Raw genomic sequence first — 22,027 nt, 5'->3', positions numbered from 1 at the left:
ATATGGTCGAGCTTTTGTCACTTTGAACTCGTTAAAGGTTGCGAAGTGTCATCTACCCAGTATATGTTTACCACTTTTTCGGGTTGGGATAGATTATTTACGAAAAAGGTATACGTTGATATTTCATGGTCAATAGGTTCCCTTGGATATTATTTTCTACCTTTTCGGGTTCGAGGGACAAATTTACGAAAAGAGACCTTTGGAGTTTTCTTTTCCGTGTCTTTTTCAAACTCTCTAAACATGAAAAAGACTCCTAGTTTTACCTATGTTGTTCTCGTTAAACCTTGACGACATTGGACTTGTCACCATGATGAGATCGAGCTTCTCCTTTCTAGGGCTCGTTAAAAACACTAGGTCAGATTCATCCGAAGGATGAACTTACATTGCAAGCATATGTTATCCCCTTCAATCTTTTGTTTAAAAATAATTGGGGTACTCGCCAGAAATGGTGGGGGAAAATTTGGAAACATTCTATTGATTGTATTAGTTATTACGGCAGCTTGTCGCTCTTGGACATCAACACTCTTTCTGCTTCATGTCGGGTTGGGATATCCTCATTCTATCATTGGCCTTCCGAGTTTTTGGTTATTCATTTTTCCTCATTCCATATGATCCCTATTGCATCGTCATGACCTTTGGTGCCAAAATGCTAGCAATTTCCAGAGTCGTGTCGCCGATATGTTCAAGAGCTTAATCCTTTTGTAGTTTGTAGCCTTACACACCTTCCTCAGATTCTCTGTCTCATTCACAATCATCTTGTTCCTTTGTCTCGCATCAATGATGTGGGAAACATTATTGCCCTCCTTCGACCGGTCACTTCCTTCGACTTCAGTTCATTATCCGAGAAGTTGACCTAGAGACTCCTTTCTGGTACCTTGGAGCTTGCATGCCTCAATGGAAATTTCTTCGCATTTGACGACAGGTTTGCATCATTAGTCTTCAATCGAGTGATTTCATAAGTGTTCAACTCCAGATCATTCTTCACACTTTGTGGATTGTACTAGCAGTACCATGGGAACCATTGACATTACTGGTGGTCTCTCTCACACTTGTTAACAATTCACATCATTGGCCGGTAATCAAGTGATTTTCTAGTGTGCTCGACTTCAACACATCTATTCGCATATTAGACATTTTACAATGGTTAGGTTAGGATTCAAGACCTTGGTCTCAGATCACACAAGTTCAGGTTGCGTGGATTGTTTTATACATGACTCTTTTGATTGGATGGCTCCAACCATACCTGAGTTAATTTTGTGGTCTTTCTGATTGGATGGTTGTGTCCATACCACAGACCATTTATATTTATCTTCTAGATGGCTGCACCCATGCCTTATGCACATGTATTTGCTTTCACTATGTACTCATGTATCAGAGATATCAATTGTACTTGCGTCTGTAGGTTCTCCACGAGGATGTTCTATTTTCGGTTATGGATTCGTAAAGCATTTCACCCCTCCCACTCTCTCAACCTTCATGCTTTAGGGGGAATCTGTTACATAGTAATTAGTCACCGACTCCGCATTCCCTGATCCTGGATACTAACGGTCCATGTTACTAACATTTGTGCTGTGTCATGTTGCCAATTATGTGTCATTACCTTCCTTGCAATTTCAAGAAGAGTGTCTCATTTCATTATGTCTGAAGAAGACCCTTTTTACCTAAGTTTTTGGGTCATCATGAGTCAGAATTTATCCCCCTTATGAAGATGGTCAAGTTAACACTAGCCCTAGAGAAGTCTTTGCTTTGTCCCTATGTTGCACCTGCGAGGAGCAAGATTTGGCAAGTTTTTCAACAACTCGTTGAAACTTTGAGATGAAATTTCTTTATGGGTGGTCCTAGGGTTGGTTGTTGGGTCAGTTGATCTCACCTTTCTCCTCTGGGATAGTTGTTCCACATTTTGTGCAACCTCCATAAGAGATAATCTCTTCCTTCCTTCTCTTATGGGACCTCTCCCTCCTATAAATATCTCCTCCATGAATGATATCAGCTAGCTTGGATGTAAACTGGATGACAGCTAGATGTAATTTGATAGTTTCAAGTTTATAAGAGAGGAGTAGAGGTAGAGAGTGTTATTGGAAGTGTGGTAGTAGCCTCATATGTATTTTTATTTGATAGATGTTTGAGTAGAGTTGGCTTGAGAGCTTTCTAGCATCAACCCTTTTGGATAGAAGAGAGAGTCATATGTTCCCTTGGGAGACAATTCACAAATAAATTCTTACGGAGACATACCGATAGGACCCTTCAAGGAGGCTTACGATGTCAAGTCTTGGTTGTAAGCTTTACTTTGATTGATATTAATACAAATCAATAGCTTGTTTCCTATATCATGCATTAAATTGTATGTCGATAACTTGAAGTTCCTTCACTCTTCAAGTAGATTTTTTGGTCATTTTCTATTGCATTTGTGGTGTTTCTCTACATGTTGTTTCCACGTATGAGCGACTAGAAGAACAAGAGCTGGAGCAACACGAAGAGGACTTCATCGAACGTTGAATTGAAGGTAGGTCTTCCTAACACCAACTTTTTGAGGAAATTTGTTTTGGTATTGTCTGTGCGGTGACTAGACCAACTCTAGGGCTAGAGGGGTTGCCTCTGTTCGCAGAGGGAACTTACCTGTGTCACAAGGGTTCTCTATAAACCCTGATGATGATTAAGACAATCCTCTGGAAAACAAAAAAGTTTCTAGAACATCTAGGGACATTCGATATAGTGATAAGCAGCCAGAGGGAGATAATGAGGGAAATTTAGATAAAAATCCAATGACATAAAATTTTCTACAGGGGACTGTATGGATTGAGAAACTTGAAAAACTTAGCAAATGGAGAAGAGGGCGGCATCAATTTTAGCTTCCTTGCCTAAGAAAAGGAGGAGATATGCTAGAATTGTAAAGTAGGGTAAGAGTTCCTCAAACCCTTTTGAGCAACGAGCAAAAGAAAAATCAACTCAAGATGTATCAACTTCAGATCAAATAGAACAGGAAACAACAGTAGCCCAAGCACTAGAAGAGCTAGAAAGCTTACTATATATTGCAAATTTTGGAAAAGTTGTGACCACTTCAGCATAAGAACTTGCAGTCCATTCTAATGGTTCTCTCGAACAGGGAGATTCACCAAATTCATTGGTTGTAACTTCTCTTTTTTATTCTGTAGCCATTGTTATCCTTGATTCAGATAATGGTCCTATATATATTCACCCCAAGGGTGTTCTAAATACTATGTTGATACTTTATTACAACCTTCCTATCTAGAGGGAATGACTCCACAACATTTTGAAAATTTTATTGATGAAGAACAAGATGTTAGTGCTGGATTTTTAATCGAGCCTCAAATTAATTTTTGTAAGGACCTCCTAGAGTATGGTACTGATATAATGACAAAGGAAGCTAACAACTTACCAATGGCCAAATGCACTAAGGAAACTATTCTCTAGGAAGCTGAAATAGTAGTTGTTGTTTCCTCCCCAGAAGCTATGGTTACTAGTCCTATTCAGATGATCATAGATACTGAAGCTAGGAGAAAGAAAGGAAAAGGAAAACTCCAGAAGAAAATTGACAAGTTAAAAGGAGAAAATAAGAAACTACAAAGGAAAGTACAACAACTAAAGAATTAGTTACAAGGTAGAAAGCAGTTTCACAAAGACCATGTCAAGAGACCTAAAAAGAAGCAAGAAACTCAGGAAATGGGAGTTCAAATTGATGTTATATTTTTCCTTAATGAAACCAGCACTCATACAGACATTGTTCCTATTGTTGAAGAAGGAACACAGACTAATCTTGAGGTACAAGTAATGGAAATTCGTCCTACCTTTGTTGAAGTAAAAATTCAAACCAATCCACCATTTACTTGTTATGAAAGAGGGGTACAAACAGAAGTGGTGCCTCCATATACTCCCCTTCTTGTAGAAGCCTCCATTAGAATTTTGTATAAAACTATGGAGGAAAAACAAAGACCATAGTAATATATTAGGGAGAAGTTGTGCCCAAAAGGGAACATCAAGAACATCAAGAGCTACTCCAATGATTTAAAGAATTGACAACAATGGAAGATGAGACCTATGCACTACTAAGAGCATCTTAAGATAAGGTCCATAATTTAAAGGACCGCCTCAAGAAAGTTGAATAGAAAACAAAGAAAATTTTCTTTGTTTACTCAAATGCCTTGGCATTCAGGTCCCCAACCCAAAATTATGCTTTATACTTGCTCGAGCTACATTTGTTGCTTAAAATAAAAGCAATATAATCTAGACAACAGTTAGGTCCCTATACTACTAGTGTAACCCCTTATTATTATTAGTGCAACCCGCTTATTATATTGTTGTGCCCTGACATTATTATTTTTATGTTGGCTCTGATTACATTATGACCCGTTAGACTCCTATATACAGAAAGCATGTCTTGTCATTTGTATCATCCAAGAATTTTTCATTTGTGTAATGTAAAGGAGGTTTCCCTCCTCTAAGAGGCTGATTCCTAAGGTGTTGATCTTTATTTTCTATCTTTTGTAAGCTAGTTTCATAACATTTGGTATCAGAGCTTTGGATTCTAGGGTTTCATAGCTCCAAATAGATCATCATGGAATTTTCAATATAAATTTTTTTCTACGAAGTTTTAGAATCTAAAAACAAAACCAATTTGAGTTGAAATTGTTATGAACCTCGGGCCAAAATTTCAGAACTTTTCTCGCTATATTTTAGGAGATATGATCTGAGAAAGTTAGGGTTTGTGTAAGCTCTAGAATTCCATCTCAAATAGGTCATCATGGAATTTTTGCTATAATTTGTTTTCTACGAAGGTTCAGACTCTGAAATTAAAAACCCATTTGAGTCGAAATCATGGTGAAGATCGAGCCCAAATTTTAGATCTTGTTTCACTATATTTTTGGAGATACAGTCCAAGACATTTAGGGTTTCTACAAGCTCCTGAATTACAACCCAAACAGGTGACTGAGGGAAAATCATCAAAACTTTCTCTTTGAGCATCAAATTGAACGTTTGTAAGAAGCTACAGAAAGAGTAAGGACTGTAATTTTTTGTGTATTATTTTTAGGTTCGAAGGTTGAAACAGTAACACGTGGCACTACGTACAAGTCCACTCTACTGAAAATGTATATAAGCAGGTCATCTTGGGAGATTAGGCATAACTCTTTCTTGGAGAATCCAATTTCAATTAGACTTGTGGCATTATAAAGAGGATGAAGAGGGCTACTGTAGGTCACAATTTCAAATTTTGGAGATATAAAATTACACAATTACAGTAATTTCAAGATCAAGCTCCTAAAATCAAGAATAGGCGATATGAGGAAGTTTGATGGGAAGGATCCGATAAATTGGATACTACAGATGGAACAATATTTTGATCTACATGATGTACAGCTGTTACAAAAGGTACGTATTGCTTCTTCATATTTAGAATCGAATCAAATTTTATGGTATAAGGGCTTTGTTCTCGTAAACCACTTGTCACTTGGTGAATTTTCATGGAGCAAATGATAGCACATTATGAGGATACAAAGAACAACACCTTCTTTAGCCAATTGATAAATCTCAAACAAAAGGGTTCAATGGCAAAGCACATTGAAGACTTCCAAAAATTTAATATAAGGGTAAATGATATTCCAGAGAAGTAAAGGATTGATGTCTTCATAGGGACTTTAAAGGATAACATTCAACATGAGGTTTGTCTTTGGGAACCTGATTCATTGGAGAAGGCATTCAGGTTGGCAAGAAAAAAATGAAAGCAGAATTATGGAAATAAGGAATCCTACCACTCAAAACTATAAATATGGAAGTGTTTTTTCTCCTAGCCTTCCACAACCTACAAGGTTTACACCACAACAATTGGAAGAAAAAAAAGAAAAAGGGCTTTGTTACATTTGTGATAACAAATACACTAAAGGTCATAAGTGTGTTGAGAAGAAATTATTTTACATAGATTGTGAAGAGGAGGAATAAAAGGATCAAGAAACATCCAAATAAGAAGATATACACTAGGAACCAACCCCAGAGAAAGAAGAAATTAATTCGATCATGTCTTGTAAAGCATTGGCAAGAATTACCACTCCTAGAACTCTCAAGATAGAAGGATATATCAAGAATAAAAAGGTTCAAGAAGTGAAAGATAAAATCAAGCATCAAGAAATGAATCCGACAATATATTGTAATGCATTTGTAGGAATTACCACTCCTCAAACTATCAAGATAGAAGGACATATCAAGAAGCAAAAGGCAATAGTGTTGATTTATTTAGGAAGCACCCATAATTTTATTCATTGTAATATATTGAAGGAATTGAATTGATTCCTATATCCAGCACCAAAGTGTCAAGTGATGGTTGCAAATGGAAGAACCATAAATTTCTCTGGAAAGTGCCATACTATCAAGCTATCCATGGGAGAATATGTTTTGAATAACCCAATGCTTTCCATTCCAATAGGTGGTGTTGATGTTGTACTAGGAGTCCAATGGCTACAACCTTTGGGTATGATAACTTTTAATTTTCAAGAACTCTTCTTGATTTTTTTTTTTCCTAGAAGGAAAGGAAGTTGAATTAAGGGGTATCTCAGGTAAACCGGGAAAGATAATCAGCTCTAACGGCATGACAAAGCTTCTAAAGGAAGAACAACGTGGTGTAATTGCACAATTATGTTAACTAGAGGTTCCCACGTCGAAATCATCTATTTCTCTAGATATCCAAAAAGTCTTGGACAATCATTCCAAGGTATTTGAGACTCCCAAAGGCCTCCCACCTATTTATGATCATGATCATGCTATTCATTTTCCAGGAAGTGTTCCTCCAAACATCAGGCCTTACAAATATCCCTTTACACAAAAGAGTGAAATTGAACGTATGGTTGCAAAAATGCTAGATGGTATAATTCAACCTATTCAAAGTTATTTCTCTGCTCCTATAGTATTGGTCCACAAGAAGGATGGATCATGGTGCATGTGTCTGGATTATAGAGAGATCAACAAGCTCAATATTAAAGATAAATTTCCCATTCCTCTCATTGATGAATTATTGGATGAATTGCATGAAGAAATTTACTTTACCAAGTTGGACCTTCATGCAGGATATCATCAAATCAGAATGAAGACTAAAGACATTTAGAAAACAACATTTAGAACTCATGAGGGTCATTATGAATTTTTGGTCATGGATTTTGGCCTTACTAATGCACCTTATACATTCCAAGTTTTGATGAATTCCATTTTCAAACCCTTCCTTAGAAAATTTGTGTTAGTATTTTTTGATGATATACTAATCTATAGCAGGTCTTGGAAGGATCATGTTCAACATGTTGATATATTGCTCAAATTATTGGATGAGAAACAATTATATGCAAAAACCTCCATACGTTTCTTTGGATTACAAGAGGTTGAATACTTGGGTCATATTGTATCTCGTGAAGTTGTTAAGGTAGACCCGCAACAACAACAAGTTCCCCAACTCTTAAAGGATAACCTCACTTTGGCACATAATCGAATGAAACAACAGGCAAATCAACAACGCAATGAAAGAAGTTTTGATATAGGTGACTGGGTATTTTAATGATTACAACCATACAAAAAAATGTCCCTTAAACAAGCTAAGAAGGATAATAAATTATCACCAAAGTACTATGGTCCTTACAAGGTGCTGCAAAAGATTGGTACTATGGCATACAAATTAGAGCTTCCTGCATCTTCTCTAGTGCCCCCAGTTTTCCATGTTTCATACTTAAAGAAGTTTATAAGTGACAAGCTCCCAGTTCAAAAAATATTGTTAGAACTTGACAAGGAAGGAAAAATCATATTGGAACCTAAAGCAATCACAGAAACAAGAACCTGATAGCTACGAAATCAATCAATTTCAGAGTATCTCATCAAGTGGAAGAACTTACCTGCTGAAGATTCCACATGGGAGGATGATAATTTTATACAGAAGCATCTAGAACTACTCAAGCGTCGAGGACAACACTTTTTGAAGGAGAGGGACATGTTAGGTCCCTATACTACTAGTGTAACCCCTTATTGTTATTAGCGCAACCCCCTTATTATATTGTTGTGCCCATGTAGTCCCATATTGTTATTATTATGCCCTATAAAAGCCCACTATTGTTATTGTTGCACCCTTACATTATTATTGTTATGTCGGCTATGATTACATTATGACCCATTAGAATCCTATATATAGAAAGGAGGTCTTGTCATTTGTATCATCCAAGAATTGTTCATTTGTGTAATGTAAAGGAGGTTTCCCCCCTTGAAGAGGCTGATTTCTAAGGCATTTATCTTTCTTTTCTATCTTTTGTGAGTTGGTTTTATAACAACAACCATACTAGTTCAGGAATGTACTGGATTTTATTTCCATTTTTCATAAATAGGATGAGTATACACAGTATTTTCTATGCGAGCTATATCTGCATAACTTCTTTTTAGAAGAATAGGTAGAAGAAAATCTTGTCCCTTTCATTGGAGATGTTGAATTTCCTTGACCTTTGGGTTAGATGGGAACCTTAAAACCCATTTCACACACAGATTTGTCATACAATTTTCATACAGAAGCCTGGTGTTGTCCCTACACTTGTACAAAACCAATATGATGTCTTTCACTTGGGAATGGAATATCTAGAAGACATTAGAGAGGAGGCCCTTCAACTCAATTTCCATGCTATCTCCTATTGACCCATTACATTACTTTTTATCTCCTCTATGACATGCCCTAGAATATTTAAGATGCTCTTGTGTGAAAAGTAGGTTATGCCATTGCCTTGATGTTTGGATATATGTGAAGTGGACGAAGCTTTAGAAATAAATGAAAAGAAGGTCTTGAATGCAACCCATTGATTGGACCTCCTTCAAGTGACGATGAGGGGGTGGTATAGGCCTCACCACAGAGTGTTGTCCAATTAATAAGGTAGGGTTTCCGCGGACACATCATCCATCCACTCCAGCTCCACCTTCACCTCCGCAACACATTCACCCACACTGTCACCACCACCACCATCGTTCAACATGTCGAATACGGTGAAGTTTCCAGTTTTCAAGGGCCTAGGAAGTGAGGATGAAGATCAGTTTTGGTTTGTTACAAAGGTTGTCTGAACAACAAAACAAATTATGGATGATAATATAAAGAAGGTGCAGTTGGTTACCGCTCTACAGGATTGCACATTGATATGGTACATTAAGTACTGCACCAATAATTGTTGGCAACATTAGAAGACACTCAAGCCGCTTTGAAAAAATAATTTGGTAAGACTAAGTATGACACGCAATCAATAATTGGATTCAAAGAAATCATAATGAGGTCTAGTGGAACGCCCTGGGATTTAGATCAAAGATTGAAGTGCGTGATCCATGAAGCTAATATGCACCTCACAGATAGTTAGCATTGTGAATGGTTTAGCCTTGCGCCTGCCCCACCTAAGGATTGCTTTATTGCAAAAGAAGATTTGGAATCACGTGGAAGCTCTGGAAATTACGATGAGATTGCATGAAACACCTATTCAGGAAGTGTATTTGGGAGTCCAACAAATTCACTCACAGTTGTAGAACCTCTGCTTCGAATTTCAGAGCTTGAAGAAAGAAAAAGAGGCTAGGCCGGAGGTGCATGAGGAAGTATGGTACCTCAAGTGTAAGAGCCAGGGGCATGAAAAAGATCACTACCATGTGTTCGTGAATTATATCACGTGGGGTGGGGGGGGAATTCCCTTGAAGTAGGATGCTCTAGCAAGACCAAGCACAGAGCCCACGCTGTGGTGCGGTATTTGTCAGGTGGATGGAAAACATGTAACAGATAATTATCATTTGATGCAAAAGTTTGTGTAGACACCACAACAATTGTTCTACGATTTCTGCTAGTCAGTGGGCCATGATGAGCACCACTGCCGCAACTACGAATTGATGATGGAGAGTGCGCCTACATACCAAATGAAAGCAATAACTCGGCCTTCGAATAGGGTGCTAGGGGAACATGTAGTGGATATCAGGGGTGCGGACGAGGCCGAGGAGGAGGAGGACCTGGTAGAGGTTGTGGACAGGTCATTTTATATAATTGTGGGACACCAGGGCATTACGCGTGGGAGTGTTTGAATCAGACACACTCGTCATGTCAATACTGCACTCAGTTTGACCACATAATAGAGGAATGCCCTGTGTTGATAGCTAAGATGTAGGACAAGAAGGTGAAGCCACAACAACCTACCCAGAACTTTCAGATGATGAGGGATTAGCCCCACGAGGAGGATCTAAATGTGAATATCATGCTAAAAAGTGGAATAATGATTGGTCATGATAAAGGAAAACAACTTGAATCAAGTGGGTGGGTCCGCATGGCCCCAGAAAAGTAATTGGGCTTCGATTTGGAACGCACGAAGGATACGTTTATGAAGGCAAAGAAAAACTTCGTTGAGGCATCTACCTCAAGCAGTCAGGGAAGACTACAAGGAACCACCGCGTCCATAGAGATTGACCCCTCTGTACTCACTACGTTCTTGGAAACCTGTATGAAACTACTGCATGATAGCAGGCTATAAAGAGGCTATAGGATTTGATAAATAAGTGTGCTAGTAAGGAAAGTACTCCTGATGGACACTGCGTAGTCAGGAAGATTATCAAGTGTACGGCAAGAACAAGATGCGAGATGAGGCTCACCATGCAAATAGGAGACTGTGACATGGACCAAGTTATTTTGGATTTGGGATCTGATGTGAACTTTTTGCCTAAACAGACATGGGAGAGAATGGGGAGATCTACGCTGCAATGGTCCCCGATTCAATTGAGGATGGAGAACCAACAGAAGATTATCCTTGTGTGACGATTACATGGAGTCACCATGGATACAGAAGGTGCGAGCACACTGACAGATTTTGAAGTAATAGAAATTGTTGATGATAACAGTCCATACCCCTTACTCCTTGGAATTGATTGGGCTATTGATATGAATGGGGTCATCAACTTGAAGAAGTGGACAATGTCATTTGAAAGGAAATCGTTGCGTGTTGTAGTACTGTTGAACCCTACAGAAGGACCATGCTATACCAAACCGGTCTACGGCTATGAAGAAAGTGATGATGATTTGGATCAGATCTACAAATTTACAGCACGAGACCAGGACTGGATTAATCCAATAGCTAATGGATGGATTGCATGGGACTATGAAAGATCCAATACCTCAGATTCAAATGAAGAATTGGAGCATTGGCATAATCGATTGAACGAAGTATCTACGTTGCACTGTAACATGATGACTAAATCGCTGCATTGCGTACCATCAAAGGTAAGAAATTTTCCCTATTATGATGGCTTAATTAATGTCGATAAGTTTTTGGATGCCTGTGAAAGAAAAGTACTTGAGGATCATCGCTTTCAAGCGCTGGATTTGATGCTATGCACTATGCTCGCACGGTGGTGGGGTATGCAAAAAGACAACTTTAATGAATGGTGTGATTACAGGAGGATGATGAGGTTGCGATTTGGTCACCCGAAGATACGAGTAACCAAGAAATATGATGGGAGAAATGGTCCATGCGATCATTTGTCGAAATGGACTAAATTCTATGGAACAGAGCCATAGCCAGAGTGGGTGCACTTATTTTGTCATAATTTGGATATAATCCCTATGAATTGGTACCTAGAAACTGAGCTCTGCCACGGTACCGTGGAGTCAGATATATTAAGGGAAGGATTTCTGATGACCTTCAGTTTTGAAGATGGATTCGAAAGCATTAATGAAGCCCTATAGGAGGTTAAGGAAGCATTATTCAGAATACTGTAGGACCCTTTGGAGTTGGTTCAGTTAGACTGGAGCACCCAGCTATGCCATGTGTTGGATTTATATAATGTGACTACAGAAGCGGAGGATGAGGATCTAATAAATATCAATATTCCAGAGGCAGAATACCAGCACGTAGTTGAAGGTCCATAGATAGAGAATTTGGACATCACCACGTCATTGAAGACTAGGTAAGTAGACATTAGTATTGAAGAAGAGCCAAAATTTTCAAAGATCGAGGATTAAAAGGATGTTGCCATGGTGGATAAAGTATCTGAGTTGATCTGCGAATATCAAGATTTATTTCCTACAAAATTTTCGGACCTAAAAGACATCATAGGTGACTTGGGCATGAATATTACCTTGAAGTCGGACGTGAAGCCTATTAAGCAGAGGCCATATCGCCTTAACCCCAAATACAAGGAAAAGGTCTGCCTGGAGTTGGACAAGATTTTTGAGGTAGGCATTATCGAACCTGTGGAGGAATCTGATTGGGTGAGCCCAATGGTAGTCCAAGAAAAGAAATAGAAGGGAGAAATAAATATTTGCTTAGATCTTAGGAAGCTTAATGATGCCTGCATCCATGATTCTTTTCCAACACCATTTACAGATGAGGAACTAGATAATTTTGGAGGGCAAGAGGCCTACTCATTCAGTGATGGGTTGTCTCGATACCATCAGATTAAGATCGTGACAAGAGACAGGAGTAAAACAAAATTTGCAATAGAATGGGGTTGTTTTCAGTATACTGTGATGCCATTTGGACTCAAGAATGCACTAATGATATTCTCTCGTGTAGTCATCACGGCGTTGAAGGAGTTTATTCACAAATTCTTGGAGGTATATTTTGATGAGTGGACAATGTTTGGGTTAGTCAATCACCATGTAGTCCGTCTACGCTTGATGTTGGATATATGCCGAATATATTAGATCGTGCTGAACCTGAGGAAATTCTTATTATGTGTCCCCTTTGGGATTTTGCTGGGTCATGTGGTGTGCAAGCAAGGACTAATGGTGGACCCTGCCAAGATCATGGTAATAGTCAATTTGGAGGCCCGGAGGAGAGTCAAATAGTTACGCACAATGCTGAACCATACTAGTTATTATCGAAAGTTCATCAAGGCTTATGCTCAGATTATCGCACCTTTGGAAAAGTTGTTGAAGAAGGATGCTACATTCTGTTGGGATGAAGAATTTTAGCGCAGTCTAGATGTCTTGAAGGAAAAAATGGTCACTGCAACGATCTTGGTCTTCCTGGATTAGAAGAAGAAATTCCATGTACACGTTGACATCTCATGTATTCCATTGGGAGTATTGTAGACACAGGCTAACGAAAGAGAGATGGATCATCCTATAGCCTTTGCAAGCAGGAAATTATCAAAGGTTGAGAAGAATTACTCAATGACAGAGTGCGAAGGATTGGCTATGGTGTATGCGCTCCAAAAGTTCAGACACTATTTGTTGGGCAGACACTTCAAGATGTACATAGACCACTCCGCCTTGAAGTACCTAGTCAATAATCCTATGTTGGGGGGAAGATATGCAGATAGCTACTACTATTTCAAGAATATGACTTTGAGGTAATTGCGAAGCCAAGAAGGTTGAATGTAGGACCTGACCATCTGTCATGGATTGAAACAGGGGAGGAGCCTACTAATTTGGAGGAAGAGTTGTTCGACGTGCAACTCTTCGTGGTACGCATAGTGGATAAGCATTTTTAAGATATTATCCACTTTTTGACTACAGGGACGGCTCTAAAAGGATACACCAGTTAGCAAAAGAAAGAGTTAGTAGTGCATGTGACAAATTTCTTAGTAATTGTAGGACATTTATATAAGATGGGTTCATACGAGATACTTCGATGGTATGTGCCTAATTTTGAATGAAATAGAATCCTTGCTGAAGCTCATGGAAGGCCTGCAGGAGGAAATTATGCAGGAACAACAACAATGCAGAATATTTTACACGTGGGTTTGTGGTGGCCTAAGTTACATAAGGACACCAAAGCATATTGAAGGGCATGTGATGCAAGTCAGAGAATGGGCAGACCATTGTGAAGGGATGAGGTGCCACTGAATCCTCAGGTGCAATTGACTTTGTAGGACCAATTCATCCTCGAGGGAAGAAGATGTGCACGTTACATTATCACCGCGATAGAGTATCTAACTAGATGGGCAGAGGCACAGCCTATGAAGGATTGTATAGGGGCCACAACATAAAATTTCTTGTTTGAGTACGTGTTAACCAGATTTAGTTGCCCAAAAGTATTAATGAGCGATCGTGGTACACACTTCCTCAATGAAACAATCAACGCGCTAATCGAAGAGTTCTAGTTTTATCATTAGAATAGCACACTATATCATCCTCAAGGCAATGGAATAGTTGAAGCCTTCAATAAGATCTTGGAGAATGTACTTGCAAATATTTGCAACACGTAGTGAAATGATTGGGATGTACACGTACCGATAATACTGTGAGCGTACAGGACTACTTGCAAAAAGATAATAGGTCAAACACCTTTTTGATTGGTCTATGGCATATAAGTTGTGATGCCTATGGAATATATCGTGCCTAGTCTCTGCATAGCAGCTTTCATAGGGATGGTGGACCGTGAATCCTTGGAATAGCAGCTCACACATCTGATGGAGCTTGAAGAGGATAGATTCTTGGCTAGATTCGATCACAAAGTACAGAAGGAACGTGAAAAATAATGGCATGATCAACACATCGAGTTGCACACGTTCAAGGTAAATGATTTGGTTTTATTATATGATAGTAAATTCACTAAGTTTCCAGGAAAGTTTCAGATGCATTGGATGGGGCCATATGTTATCAAAGATATTATAGATGGAGGTGCAGTCCAGCTTGCAAAACTGAATGGAGAACCATTTCAAGGAAAGTTGAATGGCAGTCAATTGAAGCCATATATAGGAGACCTGGCTCAATGAATATAAGGTGGCAGGACAGCATTAGTGCTCCGGGCAGTTATAAGGGAGTGCGGGACTATAAACTACCCTGCCACGGTTGGAGGGCTACGCGGCGAATTGGCTGCATAGAAGCTGGTGATGGTGTAGGATCAAGATTTGCGTGAAGGTAGCTACACTATGGATGGTGGTACTGCACCGCACAACTAGAAAGTGACCGTTGACGATTTGATGGTACGAAGATGAGTACAAAGAATGGGCTGGCGATATTTAAGGTCAAGATATATAAATATCCACCGCCAATACAACATTGATGATTAGATTTTGGAGGGAATGGTTGGACGTGACTCGAAAAACCCATATAAATTATGCGTGTTGATCCAAGAAATTACATTTTGAACCTTTCGGGCTTTGTCTAAATTTTTTTGTCTATTGATGAGTCGAGCCTTTTTGGATGAGTTCTTTGCCCTCACAAACTTGTCTATTGAGGCCTGTAAACTATTTATGGAGAAGATGAGTATGGACACAGTAGCCTTTGATGCCCCAGGCCCTGATAAATATGATGTTGAAGCTATGGCACCAAGGACGACACAATCCATGGCTGAATGTTGGGAATGGGTTCCCCCAAGGAGAGTTTTGGAGCTAAAAGCCCATGTTTTAGGACAATTTTGTAATAAATATTGTAAAGTCTCCACATTTTATGGTTGCAGAGCGTGAAGGTGTCAAGAATCATAAAGGGTTGTCCGCCCTTATTTTGTAAAGTGTAAATTTGGATATAAAGATCCACCCATGGTCCGCAGACCATGGGATTGTATAAAAAGGAGCTAAGTAAGTAAGCTATAATTAGTGGGTAGAAAATTTTTGGAGTCTTGTTAGAGAATTCTAAGTGTTTCAAGTCTTGGCATAGGTAGAGGCTTTGTAGCTGAATACGTAGAGGCCTAGGGTGGAATTTCGCAGCTGAGTGTGTGAAACTCTGCTGCTATGTATGAAGGGCGGATAGAGTCTATATTAAATTGAAGATATCAATAAAGAGAAGTATTCTACGAATTCTGTGTATTTATTTCCTATTACTGCACCTGGTTATATTGCGTTTTGGGTTTAATTTACAATGTTCATGTGAGGCGCAAATGTATGTGACTTTATTAATTAATCGAATGCAGGTAAGAATATCTATTTACGCAGCGCTAAATGTGGTTGATTAGTAAGATAAGTAAAACACTTAATATAACTTGGGAACCTATACGAGACGTTGTCATAGAAGTGTGAAAGTACCTGGATCACAAGTTAAGGTTGCGTGAAGGTCAATTGTACACCTTTGCGGAGGTACTGAAGGGTAGAATAAAGGGGTAGACGGACAGAGCCCTAAAGCTTAGTGATCTGCATGAAAGTAGGAACAAAGGGTATAAATCGACATCATGACCAACTCAGGGTGCAAAAACTTGGTTCCAACATCCCCCCATACTGCTTCGGGTGAGACTTCGGTCCACACTCCACAAGCTGATGCCGAAAGGGCCAGTAGTGTAGGGATTTGTTTGGCTAACTAACGATGAACCTGGGTTAGGCCCCACAAAGCCAACAAATGGTTCCGTTACCGAGACCAGGATCTGCATGAGAGATGTGTGATGTCGTATCACTGGAATCCAACTAAGAAAGAGATCGAAGGCTAGTTAGATAGGAAGATCCACGAATTCACGGCACAGGAGAACAAAAATCCACAGCTGAAAAAGGAACAGTGGTTGGATAGGTACCTATATACAGAAATCCATGAGATCTTTTCTTTTTTCCTTTCCAGTTGAGTTATATGAGTGGATCACGAAGCTAGTGGATAGCCAAGGAAGGTGGAGGCTTGACGGTCCTATTGTCTAGACCCCAGAGCTAGTACAAAGATTGGAAGCCTCTAAGGATAAGATCGCCTATGCTGTCGATCATTAGCTCGATCGCATCATAGGAGGATTTGTGATTGAATTTGCGGTCGATACCTCGGTTAGTTACTGCGAAGTGGAGCGAAATTTTTTCAAAGGTCCGCGAGGTAAGTACTTGAAGTCTTTAAATACCTAGATTAAGATGTTATTGTGCTAAAAATGGGTTATGAAACTACCTTGATGTTCAGAGCTACACGAAGTGGAAAGACCTATAGAAATGAAGGAAGAAAGGGTCCTGAATATAGCCCACTGATCTCACTGCGATTGTGATTGCCACTTCCACCTACACCACCTCTAACTTCACCACCATCACCCGTGACTTCACCCATACCACCACAACCTCCACCGCAGTTCAACATGGAAAATTCAATGAAGCTGCATTTGTTTAAAGGCTTCGGAAATGAAGACCCGAACCAGTTTTGGTTCATCGTGAAAGTTGTATGGGAAGCTCAGGGCATCACAGATGATCACACAAAGAAGGAAAATATGGTTAGCACTTGAAGGATCGTACGCTAACTTGGTAAGTGAAGTACTCTAATGATAACCCAAATGTTGGGTTGGCAGAAATCTAGACCGCGCTGAATAAAGAGTTCAGTAGGCCTAAATCTGAGGCATAGTCGATTGAGAGATTCAAGGAAATCGTGATGAAACCAGGTGAGACACCTTGGGAATTGGATTAGATATTGAAGTGTAAAATCCGCAAAGCTAATATGAACTTAACGGATGGACAACACGCAAATGGTTTATGGCTTTGCTCCTACCTCACCTAAAGGTTGCACTGTCACAACAGAAGATTATGACTGAGGAAGAGGCCTTGGAGATTTCCATAAGACAACATGAAACGCCGATGCAAGACCCAAATCTAAGGTTCAGTAGATCCATGTGTAGTTGCAATATCTTTTCCTTGAAATGCAAAGTTTGAAGCAGGACAGAACAATTCGACTGGAGGTGTGCGAATAAATATGGTGCCTGAAATGTAAGGGTCAAGGGCATGACAAAGATCATTGCCCAATCTTTTCGAACTATATTGCAAGAGGAGGACCGATGCCTTTGGGGCTGGAGGCCCAAGCAAGATTGAATGTAGGGCCTGCGTTGTGGTGCATTATATGTCAGGTAGCAGGGAAGCATATGACATATAACTGTCATTTTCTGCAGACGTTTGTACAAACATCGCAACAACTTTTCTACAACTTTTGCAGGTTGGTAGGGCATGACGAGCGCAAATGTAAAAGTTATGAATTAACGATGGATAAAAGAACTGCCTATAGAGTTCAGGCAGAAATGCGGCCCCCTAACTAGAGCGCTGGGATGGTGCGAATAGGCTAATTCAGGGTTGCGGATGAGGCCAAGGTGGAGGAGGACTTGGCAGAGGTTGAGGATAGCTAATATGCTACAATTGTGGAGGACCAAGACACTATGCCCATGAATGTACTAACCCGACATGTCCATCGTGCAAATATTGTACTCAGTTTGATCATGAAACAGAGGACTGTCCTACACTGATAGCGAGGATATGTGACAAAGGGGTGCTACCACCTAAGCTGACTTAGAACCTGCAGATGATGAGGGTTGAGCCTCGCGAAGAGGATCGGAATGTGAATATAGTTCTCTGGAGTGGAATTGAAATGGGCGATGATAAGGGAAAACAACTCGAAAATAGCACATGGGCTCGAAAAACTCCGGCAAAGGAGGTTGAGTTTGATTTGGAGCATGCACGTGAAACATTCATGGAAGCAAAGAAGAGCTTCGCTGAGGCCTCTACCTCAGGGAGCAGGGATAAGCCTGATCGGGAAATGGACCATTCTATGCTTATGACCTTTCTAGAGACCTACATGAAGCTGCTACATAATAACAAAGCTGTGAAGGGGTTACAAGAGCTAATAAATAGATGTGCCAGAAACACTACAGGAGAACCACGTGTGGTATAGAAGATTGGTAAGCATAAAGCAAGGACATGATGAGAGATGAGACTGATCGCGCAGATAGGAGAATATGAAATGGATCAGGTTATTTTGGATCTGGGGTTAGACACGAATGTTTTACCAAATTAGACTTGGGAGCGGATGGGAAGACCCGCGCTGCAGTGGTCTCCAATTCAGTTAAGGATGGAAAATCAACAAAAGATCATCCCCATGGGATGGTTGCAAGGAGTAACTATATATATTGAAGGAGCGAGTGCATTGGTTGACTTTGAAGTGATAGAAAGTGTGGATGATAGCAACCCCTACCCTGTACTCCTTGGCATTGATTGGGCTACTGACATGAACAGGGTAATCAACCTAGATAAGAGAAAGGTGATATTTGAAAATAAATTGCTTCGTATAATAGTACCCCTAGATCCTGGTAAAGGGTTGTGCTATACTTAACCAATCCACAATTACGAGAGAGATGATGATTTAGACTGCATATATAAGATAACAATGCGAGACCAAGATTGGGTGAATCCGACAGCAGATGGACGAATTACATGGGATCGCGAGAGTTCCTAAAACTCAGACTTTGATGAAGAATTAGAGCGCTGGCAGAATCGGCTACATGAGGTAACCACGTTGAGCTGTAACATGATGAACGAGTCGCTGCACTGTGTATTATCAGAGGTAAGAAATCTGCCCACTTATGATGGCCTGAATGATGTAGATGTATTTTTGGATGCATTTGAAAGGGTGGTACTAGAAAAGCAGCGCTTCCAGGCTTTGGACTGCGCACTGCGTGCTACACCTGCAAGATGGTGGGGTATGCACAAGGGTAGCTTTGAAAATTGGCGTGAGTGTAGGAGGATGATGTGAACACGCTTTGGGAAGACAAAGGTACGAATGACAGGAAAATATGATTGGAAGGATGATCCATGCACACACTTGGAAAAATGGGCTAAGGCTTATGGAGCGAAGCCCCAACCTGAATGGGTACACTTGTTTTGTCACACCTTGGATGTCATCTCGATGAACTGGTACTTGGAAACAGAGCTCCGCCATGTTATAGGTGGATGGGATATTTTGTGCACAGGATTCATAATGACGTTCAGCTTCGAAGATGGGTTTGACTGTATCGACGAAGCGCTACAAGAAGTTAAAGAAACAATCTTTAGGATACCACATGATCCTTTGGATCTGATCCAACCCGGTTGGACTACTTAGCTGAACTACACGTTGGAATGCTATAATGTGACTGCTAAAGAAGAAGATGAAGATCCATGAAAGATTAATATCCCTGAAACTGAGGGTCACTACGAGGTCGAGGGTCCACAGATTTAGAATCCTGATATAACTGTGCCACCAAAAAAGAAATAGGTAAATATTGGCACAATGGTAGAGCCCAAATTCACGAAGATTGGAGATTACTGGGATGAAGAGATAGTATATAAGGTCGCCAAATTTCTCTACAAATACCAGGATTTGTTTCCTACCAAGTTTATGGAGCTAAATGGGATAATAGGAGACCAGGGAATTATGAAGATTGCGTTAAAACCTTATGCGAAGTCGGTTAAGCAAAGACCTTGTCGTCTCAATCTGAAGTATAAGGAGAAGGTTTGCTTAGACCTAGACAAGATGCTCACGACAGGCATCATTGAGCCCATAGAAGAATCTGATTGGGTAAGCCTAATGGCAAGACAGGAAAAGAAGAATAAGGATATGCATAGATCTCAGGAAGTTGAATGACGCTTGCGTACATGATCCTTTCCCGACTCCGCTCACTGATGAGGTGTTTCATAATGTAGGTGGCTAGGAAGCGTACTCCTTCACTGATGGGTTCTCTGGGTACCATCAGATCAAAATTGTTCCTGAGGATAGAAGCAAGAAAACCTTCATGACTAAATGGGGATGTTTTCAGTACACTCTAATGCCTTTCGGATTGAAGAATGTGTCTGTGATTTTCTCGCATGTAGTCATTGCTACATTCAAAGAATTCATTCATAAGTTTCTGGAGGTATACTTTGATGACTGGATTGTGTTTGGGCTAGCAAAACGCCATGTGGAAAGTTTGCGCCTGATGTTAGATACTTGTCGAAGGTACCAAGTTGCACTTAATCTGAAGAAATTCCTATTTTGTGTTCCTTTTAGTACTCTGCTGGGTCATGTGGTTTGTAGATAGGGACTGATGGTAGATCCTGTGAATATCATAGTGATACTTAACTTGGAGGCCCCGAGGAGTGTGAAACAACTCCGTGCAACCCTAGTACATACTGGGTATTACAGAAAATTTATCAAGGGCTATGCCTAGATCACCGCACCTATGGAGAAGTTGTTGGAAAAGGATGTCACATTCTGTTGTAACGAGGACCATCAGAAGAGCTTGGATGTATTGAAAGGAAAAATGGTCACCGCGCCAATTTTAGTCTTCCTGGATTGGAAAAAGGAGTTTCACATACATGTAGATGCATCATGTATAGCACTGGTAGTAGTACTAACATAGGTTGGTGGAGGAGAATTGGACAATCCTATAGCGTTCACAAGCAGGAGGTTATCCAAGGCTGAGAAGAACTAATCCACTGCTGAGCGCAAAGGGATAGCCATGGTATATGCACACCAGAAGTTTAGACACTATTTGTTGGGTGGACATTTTAAGATGTATACAGATCATTATGCGTTGAAATACTTGGTCAATAAGCCTGTGTTGGGGGGGAGAATCTATAGATGGTTATTATTGTTCCAGGGGTATGATTTTGAAGTTATTGTGAAGCCTAGACGACTAAACGTGGGACCAGACCATTTGTCGCGCATTGAAATAGGGGAAGATCCCACTAATTTGGAAGAGGGATTACCTGACGTGCATCTATTTATAGTGTGCATCATGGCTAGTCACTTTGAAGACATCATACACTTCCTAGCAACAAGAAGCGCCCCAGAAGGCTAGACCATCCATCAGAAGAAGGAGTTAGTGGTACACGTGGCAGAATTTTCTGTCATTGTCGGACATCTGTACAAAATGGGGTCTGATGAATTATTATGACGATATGTACCAAAGTTTGAAAGGAGAAGTATCCTCATGGATGCTCATGGGGGCGCCGCGAGAGGGCATTATGAAGGAAGGGCGATTGCGCAAAATATTCTACGTGCAGGGTTGTGGTGGCCAACCCTCCATTAAGATTAAAAAAATTACTATAAGGCGTGTGATGTGTGTCAAAGGATTGGCAGGCCATCATGGAGGGATGATCTGCCTCTGAACCGACATATGATGTTGTAACCCTTTGAGAAATGGGTGATAGATTTTGTGGGACCCAGTCAGCCCCAAGGGAGGAATACAGGAGCACGGTATGTTATCACTGCAACTGAGTATTTGTCTCAATGGGCAGAGGCACAACTTTTGAAGGACTGCACAGGCACGATCGTTGCGAAGTTTCTCTTTGAGTATGTAATGACGCGATTTGGGTCTCCAAAGATTTTGATGAGTGATTGCGGTACACACTTTTTGAATGAAACAATTATCATGCT

The sequence above is a fragment of the Pinus tabuliformis genome, chromosome 4_1, assembly GCF_031772625.1.
Source record: "Pinus tabuliformis cultivar Carrire ecotype Pingquan chromosome 4_1, CPIR1, whole genome shotgun sequence".
NCBI lineage: Eukaryota > Viridiplantae > Streptophyta > Pinopsida > Pinales > Pinaceae > Pinus > Pinus tabuliformis.
This window is presented reverse-complemented; position numbering follows the sequence as displayed.